This window comes from Betta splendens, chromosome 19, assembly GCF_900634795.4.
Source record: "Betta splendens chromosome 19, fBetSpl5.4, whole genome shotgun sequence".
NCBI classification, from domain to species: Eukaryota; Metazoa; Chordata; class Actinopteri; order Anabantiformes; family Osphronemidae; genus Betta; species Betta splendens.
This window is the reverse complement of record NC_040898.2, coordinates 9420422-9431745: the sequence shown is the minus strand read 5'-3', so window position 1 is coordinate 9431745 and position 11324 is coordinate 9420422. Positions and strand designations below refer to the sequence as shown.

The following is an 11324-nucleotide window of genomic DNA, read 5'->3' as shown; positions in this document are numbered from 1 at the left end:
ACCTCGCTGGCGGTGATCGCGGCATCGGTAGTAGATTATAGCCTGAGGTTAGAATCTGGTCGAAGGAGGGACGGCTGCCAAAATAATACTTCTATGAAGTGTTCTGGACAGAAAATGGTAAAGAGGACGTTAAAACACGTCAGTGGCTGAGACTCCAGATATTTATTTTTAATAAAAGCACTTTTGTTTGCGTGTGTGTTCGGTGGCTGGACGAACCCAGAATCCTGACATGGGGCTGTAAAACCAGAGGAAACCACACTTCCTGTCCGCTTCTCCTGCTTCTCCTTCAGCAATGGCTGAAGCCAAGTTATGTCCAGGGGCAACACAACAAGTATCAGAACCCTGCCAAGAAATAAAAAGCCGTCAGATTTACTTTGGCGCCCTGGCCTCGCGAGGGCTGCACATGACGAGCCTACCAGGAATCCAGGAGCAGGCAATAACGTGCTGGCCGGCCCGCGCTTCCTTCACTCCTGACAGCCATATTAAAACGGTTATACCTGGCAAAATGTTAATGGGCTCTGGAGTGTGTGGCAAGTTGGTAAATTGGTGCAAAGTCAAGTGCCTGGAAAAACAATCCGCACCAGCGCCATAGGCCAAGTCCTGAACAAGCTGTAACTGTCGGCAACTTCACTTCCTGTTGGCATCTTTTGTTTTGAAAGGCTGTCTTCCTGTTCCTTGGCTGGTGACTAATCAGCCTCACCTTTGCTGCTAAGCTGCTGTTTTCTAGCGAGTGGGTTCAAGTATCGCTTCATTTTGGTGTTTTCATGCCAGGACTCCTGTGTGTGGGAGACTGACTGTTCTTTGCTCGAGCCCTGAACACGAAGCCGTGAGCTCCAGTAAGTAGTTTTTTCAATGTGCAGAAGCCATGTTTTTCCAATTGATTGCTATTGGTTTTGTTTTGGATTTTCAAACAGACGCTGAGCTCCTGGGTCTGGTTCCACCGCTTCCTGCAGCTGCCAGTGACCCCTTGGCTTCTCCAAGCTCTCACGTGACCAGCAGGTTCTATATAATTTGTTCTCATGCCTACGCTTTGAAAAGTCAACACTGACATATGAAGGCTCAGGTGTTTACATAGCCCACTCACACAAGCAGAGCATTTCGCAGCGAGATGAAGCAGCTTTGTGCTTAATCAAAAACACAACAGTCCTGATTGTAGCATCACAAAGAAGCACTTAACTGCCGAATCCAACTTTATCCTCGGTACTGAAGTGCAAAAAGGCTATAAATGACCATTATCTCCGGGGTCCCGAGCCTGTTGGCGGGGGGTTATGTACGCCAGCGTTCTATGACGTTATTCAATGAAGTTATGTTGTTTAAGGCTGAGGTGAGAGGGTTATTGGGGGGAAGAGGGAGTGAGGAGGCTGTGCCACACAAACAGCATAATAACAACCAGGTGAGAGAGCTTCCCGTGTAACAGGCTCCTCAAGGTCCAATTATGAAAAGGACTAAAAAGTCAGATTGTAAGTGAGGAAGAATTCAAAGTCATCATAAAACAAGCATTTGTTTTGATCAGTCCGATGGTTAAAGACAATATTTGCGTTTTTAAAAAGTCCCTGAAGGCCTGTTGGTTTGTGGTGTGAACACCGACATCAGATTGTTGGGCTGCAGCTACACCTGTACTGTAACAACAGTGAGCTTGACCTCTTGACCTTTGGACAGAGCTCCAAGCTAATTTGTAGCCATTAGTATATGTAATCTACAATACACAAAGCCGATCTAGCAAACAGTGGTAGAACATTTAAAGCGGTTGTGTGACGTGTCATTGAAAGATAAAGAAATTATGAATTATATAAGGAGTCATTATGAAATGACTCCATGAATACTTGCATATTCACATGCCGTCGTCCAGGTCGCTAACTTTACGCTGCATTTCCCAGCGTGATACGCGGGTCCTTTCATTTGCCTCACTCCTTTTTTAACTGCCGCCATCTGGTTTTAATTGAGGGGCCACCTGGATCCCCGCACCTCATACAGGTCCAACCCCCCCCCCACCCCCACCTCCAACAGGCCTAGCTGCACATGTGTACCGACCCATTGTACCTGAGAGGCGTACGCTAGCGGCTGATGAAGGCTGCAGAATGCTACGCTAAGCGCGGGGCTTGTTGTTGTACAGTCGTACGTTCCCAGCTGCTCCTCACGTCCACTCCTTCAGCCTCGCTCCCATTTTCGCCTTTCGGGCCTGTTTGTTTGAGCTCTTCCACCGCGGTGCTAGCTGCCGCGCTGGAGTTGGGCTGCAGATGGCACGGACCTCCACCCATTCTGAGTATTCCACCTCGCAGCCTCCTGCATACCTGTGGCCAAGCCCAGCTGCAGTAGTACAAACATGCAGAAAGCCCACATTCCTGCTGACCCTGTGTCTGCTTGTCTGCTCAATATCAGCCACTGGCTGCTGAGTTATTATTACAATATCGTGGCCATGTTAGCATAATACATGAGGCTGAATATGAAGAGGGCGCATGGGAAAGTGGCATCGCCAATAAATAAACCGACCCCTTATGCAAAATCCTAAAGGTTCATGTCACGGAGGGGGGAACTAGTAGTTCCACAGCAAATTAAACACAAATACTTTTGTTTACAACCTGCTGCAACATGTGTGTCACATGTGACCACAAGCACACTTGCCCATACGTTTTCTGGTCGTAACACAGCTAACGATGTGTTACAGCAAAGTCATATTACGTCAGCTCAGCGAGAAAGCGCGATGACATCATCCCAGCTCTTTTCTCATGATCAAACCAGAGCTGCTAATAAAGAGATCGTTGGCTTTTCAGGTTTTAGAAATGCATACTTTTATATCATCCCACTTATTTTGGGATCCAAAGCTTACAGTATTAAATAAATGCTGCATGTGTTAATAAATTTACATGCTGCTTATAGAAACCCATTATTTTCCTTCAGTAATTTGAGCCCAGTGCCGTATCTCTCACTAACTAAGCCCCTCAAACAGACTAGAACCCATTAACAAATACTGTGTTGGAAACATAAACTGCTTTGCAACTATGGTGACTATGAGTCAGAGTACAAGCATGTCCGGGAGCGTTTCTGGGAGATACTGCTCTGACTCAGCCTGTGATGTACATTCAATTAAGCTGCAACGTCACATTGGATCGATTTTTACAAACAAAACCCGCTGTACTGTAGCATTTAGCGCTTGCTTAAATTAAAAGCATTTAGGGATGGATCTGGTCCAGGTACAATAAAAAGGGCTTTTAGTGGCAACACTGCTAACTTCTGTAATCTCATCTTGTTATTAGGGGGATTTAAACCACCTTTAATACTTTTATGCTGATGAATTTGCTCCATTTGTGTGTGTGCGTGGCTGCGTGCGTGCGTGTAGGTGTGTGTGTGTGTGTGTGTGTGTGTGTGTGTGTGTGTGTGTGTGTGTGTGTGTGCGCGCGTGTGCGCGTGCGTGCGAGCGTGCGTGCGTGTGTATGCATGTGTGTGTGTGTGTGTGTGCGTGTGCGCGTGCGTGCGTGTGTATGCGTGTGTGTGTGTGTGAATGCATCCTTCAGAGGTGGCACACCTGAGCACGCTCGTAAAGCCTCAGCTGCCTTCGCCGCCTGGTACCCGCACCCTCACAGCTACAGTAACTTATCACCTCCTGCTTGTGTGGAATATTCCTCGGCGCAGCGTATTCGACCTCATCCCTGATTTTGCCCCTAGAACTTTAACGCGCCAGCTGCTCCCTGCTTTCGCTACCACACACCTGCACTCTCCTAAGTACCTCTTCCAAACCCATTCACTTTCCCTCTGTAGCTGCTCCTGGTAAATGCATGCTTGTGTACAGCCTGACATTGGGAGCAGCCTGTCCTCATACAAACACACGTCTCTCCTGGAGGTATGCGTCTGTATGGATGTGTAGCCCATCGCCAGGAGGGTGGAAGCTGAGCTTCCCCATTGGGAGCTCTGCCAGTTTTCTTTTAATTACTCTACCTGGAGGCTGAACCCACACTATCACAATAAGCTTTATTTTTACCAACAGGTCCAGATGGAAGCGACATTCCAGGGAATTAGGCTCAGTTTCATTTCAGTGTTTTTAGGGAATACGAGTCTCCCACGACCGGCCCCGTCTTCCACACAGTTACTTTGCATAACTGCTCTCTGAATATGGTGCCTCCGCTGATATTGCAAACTGTTATTTCAAAACACAGAAGGGTAATTGGATTTGTTGGCCTTTCTGAAGGGGGTCATTGCAGCGGTTATTGTGCTGTCAGCTGACACTCGCTCCACTCGTTTTCCCTCATCACGCTCGTTGTCATCAGAACTTGCCAAAGACGTCTTGATAAAAAGGCCCAAGTGCCGTTTGCACGCATTCCGTGTAGCGCTCATACCATCGAGCCCGTTGGTTTCACTGAGGAATGGTGGCAGATGTTTTTTTCGCAGACCCGCACCGCTGTCGCCTGTAAATCAGCTCGGACAGACAGAAAGAAAGCATTTGCTCCATCCATCACTTTGTCAGCGTTTGACACACGTTCAGAAAACTCTACACGCGCTGGAAAAGTGAATCTGAGTGTGACTATAAACAGTCCTGACCTGTGGTTTGCAGGTATATTTGTGGCGAGAGAACAGAATCAGGTGTTTCTGCAGTAAATGTGACGTAAATGTTTTGTTTTTAACCGAATACTTTCTAATTGTAGCCCTGACTGTGTAGCACGTCTGGTATGAGGGAGTCTAAGAGAAACACTGCCATTAGTGGAAGAGGTTAAACCACCGGCTGTGGAAAATATATCTGGGTCAAACCACATATATAAACTCAGCGTCCCGTTCAACGAAACCTTTTCATAACCCCAAATCCTGCAAAATAAATCAAATGTGTTTTGCTAATTCCAATAACATTTGGGCGCTGAAGCTTTACTGTTATCCGCCGTTAACAGCAGAAAACACAGGGTATCCACCTGTTGTGGCTCTGTTTCTAGCGCTGCGGTGAGGAAATAGACTGCTGGTAGTGGTGTGTTAGCCACAGCCTATTAGTGTTTTATCATCCATGCTTTGACGTAGGGGAGTGTGGCTGAGGAGGGGTTTGCCTTGTATATAGAGCCCCCCACCTGTAATTATCTGGGGATTACCCCTTTATATGAGCAAGCTTTATAGTGTCCAAAAGGACTTCCTGCCCACCCCGCCAAAAGAAAAGCTCCCGTAAAAATCCACCTATATAGCATCACAGCCGGACGTGAGTCAATCAGCGTCCCACGTTCCCTAACGAGGCCTCCAGTTCACGTGGATCCATTCGTGTGCTGAAATGACACCATGTCATACTGCAGAGACTCTTATTTTTACATTGCTCTCACGATATTGATTTTTTTTTATGAGCAGTTTCCCCGGAGCTGGAACATTTCTAATATTTCCTTTCTGTTTGGATTGTGTCGCTCGGTTGACACCTGCATTGAACAGGTTACATATATTTGCAAAATGGCCCCGGTGAAGTCACCGGGCACCTTTCGAACGCTTTCCAGCTCGATCCCCACAGTACTAATACACATTCTGTAGAAGGGGAAGCGAGGAAAAGGAAAGAACTGTAAAATCAAGCAGGAATTTTGTTTATGGGGCGCCAGAACACAGCTGGCTGTTGGAGCTGGCGTCCATGTCAAAGGCAAAGCTGCAGGCTGCTGGACCTATAGCAGCACTCACCAGATGGTTAAGCCTTTAAAGTACCAATGCAGGCGCACAGAACCCACTCCACTGAGCTACAGGTGCACCCACTGTCTCAGCAACCCACTCCGCGGGCTGCGTTGCACCAGTTATTGCTCCTGGACTGAACCCCGACGGCCTGCAGCACCGCCGTCGCACGCAATGTGCCGACTGAGAGCTCCCCGAGTCGCAGAGAGCGAGGGGAAGCCAACAGAGGGAGCGCACAAAGCGCTTGGACGTAAGGCGGAGCATGAAGAAAAAAGAGGGGGGGGGCTCCATTAAATGACTGGTCCGGCTCTGCCAAACACAGTCACACCCATCTCAAAGGATCCACTAAGTTCCACCATTTGACCACTGTCAGCTGTTAAAAGTAGATTCTGAACATTTTGTTACTGACAAAACAAAGATAGTGTAGTGACAGTAAGATGTCTCCATTTACAATATTCTGTTCACACACATGGCTGTAGCAGGTGCTGTCCTTCCTTCCTTCCATCCTCATTGTTCCACTTTTAATTGCAGATATAAAAATGGCCAAACTGGGGCCAAGTGCCCTTTGATGGGGAAGGACATTCCTGGCGTCTCTCAGATGTCTGTGCCGTGTTGCCGTAACCCAACTCCGGTTGAAAGCATTTTCTTGGGGAGTAAAAAAAAAAAAAAAGGAGGCAGCTCACAGTCAACAGGGCGCATGGACACCTGCGGCTCTGGCCCAGTTGTAGCTACACATCGGCGCTGGACGTGACCCAACGACTCCGACCCGGTGAGCGCCGTGCAGCTGCTCTCATAGAACCCATCGTCAATTTGTCCCCGTCATTAAAATTGGCTGTAATTGGCCTAATTGTGGTCAATCATGTTTGCCAACGGTGCAGAAAAGCGCAGGGTATCTGTTTACAAGACGGGTGGATGGTGGAGGTAGAGCAGACCGCTCTTAGCGCTAATTGCTAAGTATAGATGACCTATTTGATCAAAAGAGGAACAAATGATGGGCTAATGGGAGAGAGGCTGGAACATCGTGGGGCCGTCTCTCCGCGCTTGACAATGTCTTATTTTTACCCCATAAACCATTTCCATACCACCGGGCTGTTTAAAGTCAATATATCACAGGATCAGTCGCAGCGCCTCATGACAGGATTACATTCTTCGACCTACATGCTGAGGTCTGCTGAGACAAAACAGTTTCAGATACTGTGAAACTAGACTCCTCCAGCGGGGCCATCCACCGTCACTCTCGGCCGCCGGATGATTGACTCCCCGAGCACCTCCCTCTTCAAACACCGCATTTCTTATGCACACAAACACGGACACGTCGGGCGTGAGGAGAATGTGACGGGCGGCCGTGAGTGACAGTTGCGCATGCTGGGAGGTGTGGGTGTGGGAGGGGAGGGGGAGGGGCCGTGGGGGATCCCGGGGCAGCTCAGGTCGACCAGGACACATGACTGCCCCGGGAGGAATTAAATTCATCTCCCCCGAAAATTGCTTCCAGCCTGTGGCCACCGAAACGCAGTTGGATCACAAACGTCTTCGCTCCGTTTTGTTCCATTCGCCTACACACACACGCGCACACACACGCACACACACACCCTCCACTCTTTGCTTACACAAACAGTCAGAATAAGCAGGGGAGGGTGGAGCGGGCTGTCTGGCTGTCTGAGCTGTGGTATGTGTGCGAATAGGTTCGCTGCTGCGCATTGTGTGTGTGTGTGTGTGTGTGTGTGTGTGTGTGTGTGTGTGTGTGTGTGTGTGTGTGCGTACGCGCGTGTCGCTCTACAATGTTTTGGAATAATTTAGGTGCAATTGAAAATATGTCTTGTGATTTCATGCATGCTTGGCAGCAGCAATCAATCTCTTTGAAGTGGTGGTCTGTCTCATTTGGAAACCTAGTAAATGGCCAATTTCACTGAGTTGTTTGACATCACATTAACGTATTGTGGAAAACAGGCCCACAATTTGAACCTCTTGTGTCACTACAACAATTCTTAGTCTTCCACAATAACATCAAGTTCCTCTCCTCATCTTTCACGCAGGTTTTCCAATTGTCTTTGACACTAAGACCACACCCAGAACGTATTTCAGAAATACTTGGAGAAAAGGAAGCCTTTCAGTAAATCTCCAATGAAGGTTGACGTCGCACTGAAGGAAGCGAATCAGAGGAGCTCTCTGCTACGTTCTGGTCCCAGGTCATGACTCTGGGTCCCAGCTGTGAGTGGTTTGATGGTTGGTTGAGTTCAGACAGCAAAAACAAGCTCTCTCCTGCGTCTTAGGCCAAAGGTGTGTGTGTGTGTGAGTGTGTGTGTGTGTGTGTGTGTGTGTGTGTGTGTGTGTGTGTGTGTGTGTGTGTGTGTGTGTGTGTGTGTGTGTGTGTGTGTGTGTGTCTCTCACTCGCTCTCTCCCATTTACTACTGTGGGATGTGGAGATGCTTCGTGAGGTTCCTCTGGGCTGGACCAGGCCTGACTAGGGGCTCAGTTGAGCGGGTGGAGGTCAATTAGAAGCAAATGTCCCTCATCCTGACTGCTCCACTGCAGCGCGTCCTCTGCGGCGTTTCGTTGTGATCCCGCTCGCATCACTCCCAATAACCATCATCGATCTTGAACTCGAGAGAGCAGCCGTCACCTCATTGCTTTGACTAACTCACCATAGTCTCTGTAAAGCAATCCCCTTATTGACTCTGTGCAGAGAATGTCCAGCTCGGCTTCCAAATACCTACGAGCTGTCCCTCGTTGGTCCCTCGACTGGCTGCCAAACTGAAACCACTTTCGAAACCGAACAAACCCTGTTTTTTCTTTGTTTTGCTTCACAGTTGTGGAAACATCCAGCATTACTGTAAACAGGAGTTTAAGGCTTCGGGGGGATGGAATACCTCCGTGAGGTGGACGGGTCAATAAAGCCGTCTCCTTTTCAGTTGTGCGGCTTTTATCGCGCTAAAGCTCTCAACACCGAGCGGCTGTGTCTCTGTCACACTTGGACACAATTATGTTTATAACACACACACACACACACACACCTCAAAGAAAAGATTATCTGCTCCAGACTTGAGTCCCTGGACGGCTTTAAAAACATCCCGTTTGTTTCTCTGACTCCTTGTGGTTCGATGAAACGGCTCACATGCACGCGTGCACTCAGACACTCACAGTCACGCGTCTCCGGAGAAGAGGGATGTTTTTGGCATGACTCCCTCAAAGCGGAGGGGATGTAAGAGGTAAGTGCTACATCCTGCAGCGACACAGTGGAGATGCCCTTGCAGGAACGCATTTCAAAGCTTTCAGAGTGGAGTGGATGACAAGCTCTGAAACAAGTGATGTGTTCAGGTGAAATTAACTGGGGGGGGGGAGAAAGAGCAGCATCAAGATGCTGTAAAGGGATTACAATGTGGAAAAACTGCTGTCAAACAAGCAGAAATGAGTAGAAAGCCTGGAATGATGGGATAGATGAGGAGATGCAATGCAACAGAGGCTTTGGGCAGAGAGAGAGAGAGATGGAGGTGAAGAAGTGAAGTCGGTCTACATGATGGATTAAAACCACGTGTCTGCCCGAGCCGAGGACATGCGAGGACCCGATGCCGTCACCGGCACCCACCAGGCGCTATAATTTCCAGAACGTATTTCTCCTGCCAACGTTGCTGGCGAAAACATTCAACGTTGATCTGATTCAATAACAATAAATAAACATGCTCTTTTGTTTCAAGGTCATCCTCCCTCACCATACCAAACGTTGCCATGACCAGAAGCTCCCTGAAGAAACCAATGCTGACAGGGAAGTCATGGGAAGAGGGCAGTGGGGAAACTGGATGCCCAGGATACCCTGGAGGGCCTGGTAATATCAAAGTTGCTTGTTTATAAAATCTTTTTAAACATACAAATCTTCTTGAATTCAGGTTTATAATTGCCTTTGAATAATATAATCTAATAATAACTATTTCCTGATTAATTTTACATGTGCTGGCTTCCAGGTCCTAAAAGGGTTTTAAATCACTCAGATACAGTGAATTTGTATGTATCATCTTCACTACAATGTATTTAGGACAGTTGGAGGAGCGTGAGGGAGGGAGAGATCAGAGAAAAGGGGTAGCTTAGAGAAAGGGGGCGAGACGGCCATGCTATGGGAAAGCGTTTTGGGGAAACCAAATTAAGGGGAAGAAAGGCTGGGCACAAAGGCCTTTGAGAGCGTCAGACAGTTCCCTTGACATGTGCCTTAAAAGAGATGCTGCCGCCGATGCCAAGAAAGGGGGGAACGGATGGAGGAGAGGAAGAGAATGGAGAGAGGCTGAGGGAAAGGAGGAGAGATCAAGGCGAAGGCTGGTTAAAAACCTAGAAGGAAGAGGAAAGTAAAAACATGTAACAGACACTGTTCGGAAAGGGGAGAGAAGAGTGGAGGATGTAATGAATATACTGTAAATAACGGCATCGGTGCAGGTCTGTGAAGCAGTGGAGATCCCGGCTGGACCTCTCCATGTGTTTCAAATAAATAACAGGGTGCAGAGTTTGGGACTAGTGGAGTAGAAGTTGCCTCAGAGGCCTGACTGGTGATAGATTCTCTCAAATTTGACCATGTGTCTTTATTTTGGTTAAATGAACATTATTGAATTATTTAACTTTATTTTATTGTAGAATACAGATTTGATTTGAGTTTTGCTTTGTTCCGGGTGACTTTTGACCACGATAGTCCGGATGCAGCATGCGCTGAATGATAATAGCGCCTGATAAACGTACGGGATGTTTGGGTTTGAAAGAGTCGGGAAGCAACAAACGCCCACTTTTCGCTGTTGACATCGGCAACGTGCTTTTTTTTTCTCATGCAGATCCAGCGTCTCTGATGCAGGTCGGCCCCTCTCTTCTCCCACGTCTTCTTCTTCTTCTCTCCTTTCGCCATTGTGTGCCACTCAAAATTCACACAGTCCCTCGGGTGCTCGGCTCCTTACGGACACAAAGGCCGACACACATGCACATATTATTCCTTCCTCGGGGCTGTGTCTGACTCCGGCATGAAATCAATTTCGGAGCCTGCACCCTCCCACTACCCTTCTCCGGGCTCCCATTTTCTCCCACCGTGAAGCGAGACCGTTCCTGTGCCAGCCTGAGAAGAAACCCCACCAACCCCAACCTCATGCCCCGGTCCGGATCCCAGAATCCTTCAGTGCTGTGCCTGCTGTCGTCACCCAGTCCTGCTTTCTTCCTTCCAACCACCCACCTTTCACGTGTTTTTTGCCGCACAGGCCAAATATTGATTTTGTGCGTCCTGTAATATGATTGCATGTTTTAAATATGCAAATGGAGACCACACACTGTGAGTCAGTAAAGCGGTGTTTCATTTTCACCCCACGCCTGCTGTTTTACTACCAGCTGTACCGTGTAAGTGGAATACCTGCGATAATTAAATGTACTTTGTGAGAAACTCAGAAAAGACCCTTTTGGATGAACACCAATAAGCCCTCCTTTGATCATCACAATGTTCTAGCAAGGCTAAATGGGAGCCCATTAAATCTTCACGTAAAAAAATCAACTTTAACAACACTTTGGCAACATGACAACAACATGAAACGCTCCCCAGGAATCCCAAAATTGGTATAAAGTGACAAAGAGTGAGTAAGTTGAAAGAAGCACGGACCTGCGGAGGTGCAGCGGCACGGCTTTTATCACTGTTATTCCCTGCGCCGACGCACACTGCTCCTTCCTAATCCGCACTGACAGACTTTTCATCGTCC

At 48.0% G+C, this 11324-nt stretch overlaps 1 long non-coding RNA gene across 1 annotated transcript; it reads left to right on the top strand.

The window, feature by feature from the left end:
- The first annotated feature begins 695 nt into the window (after positions 1-695).
- Positions 696-10936, top strand: LOC114846019 (uncharacterized). Its single transcript, XR_003783964.3, has 4 exons — positions 696-836; positions 915-999; positions 9309-9436; positions 10422-10936. It is a non-coding gene; the product is annotated as an uncharacterized LOC114846019 (long non-coding RNA).
- The last annotated feature ends 388 nt before the right edge of the window (positions 10937-11324 follow it).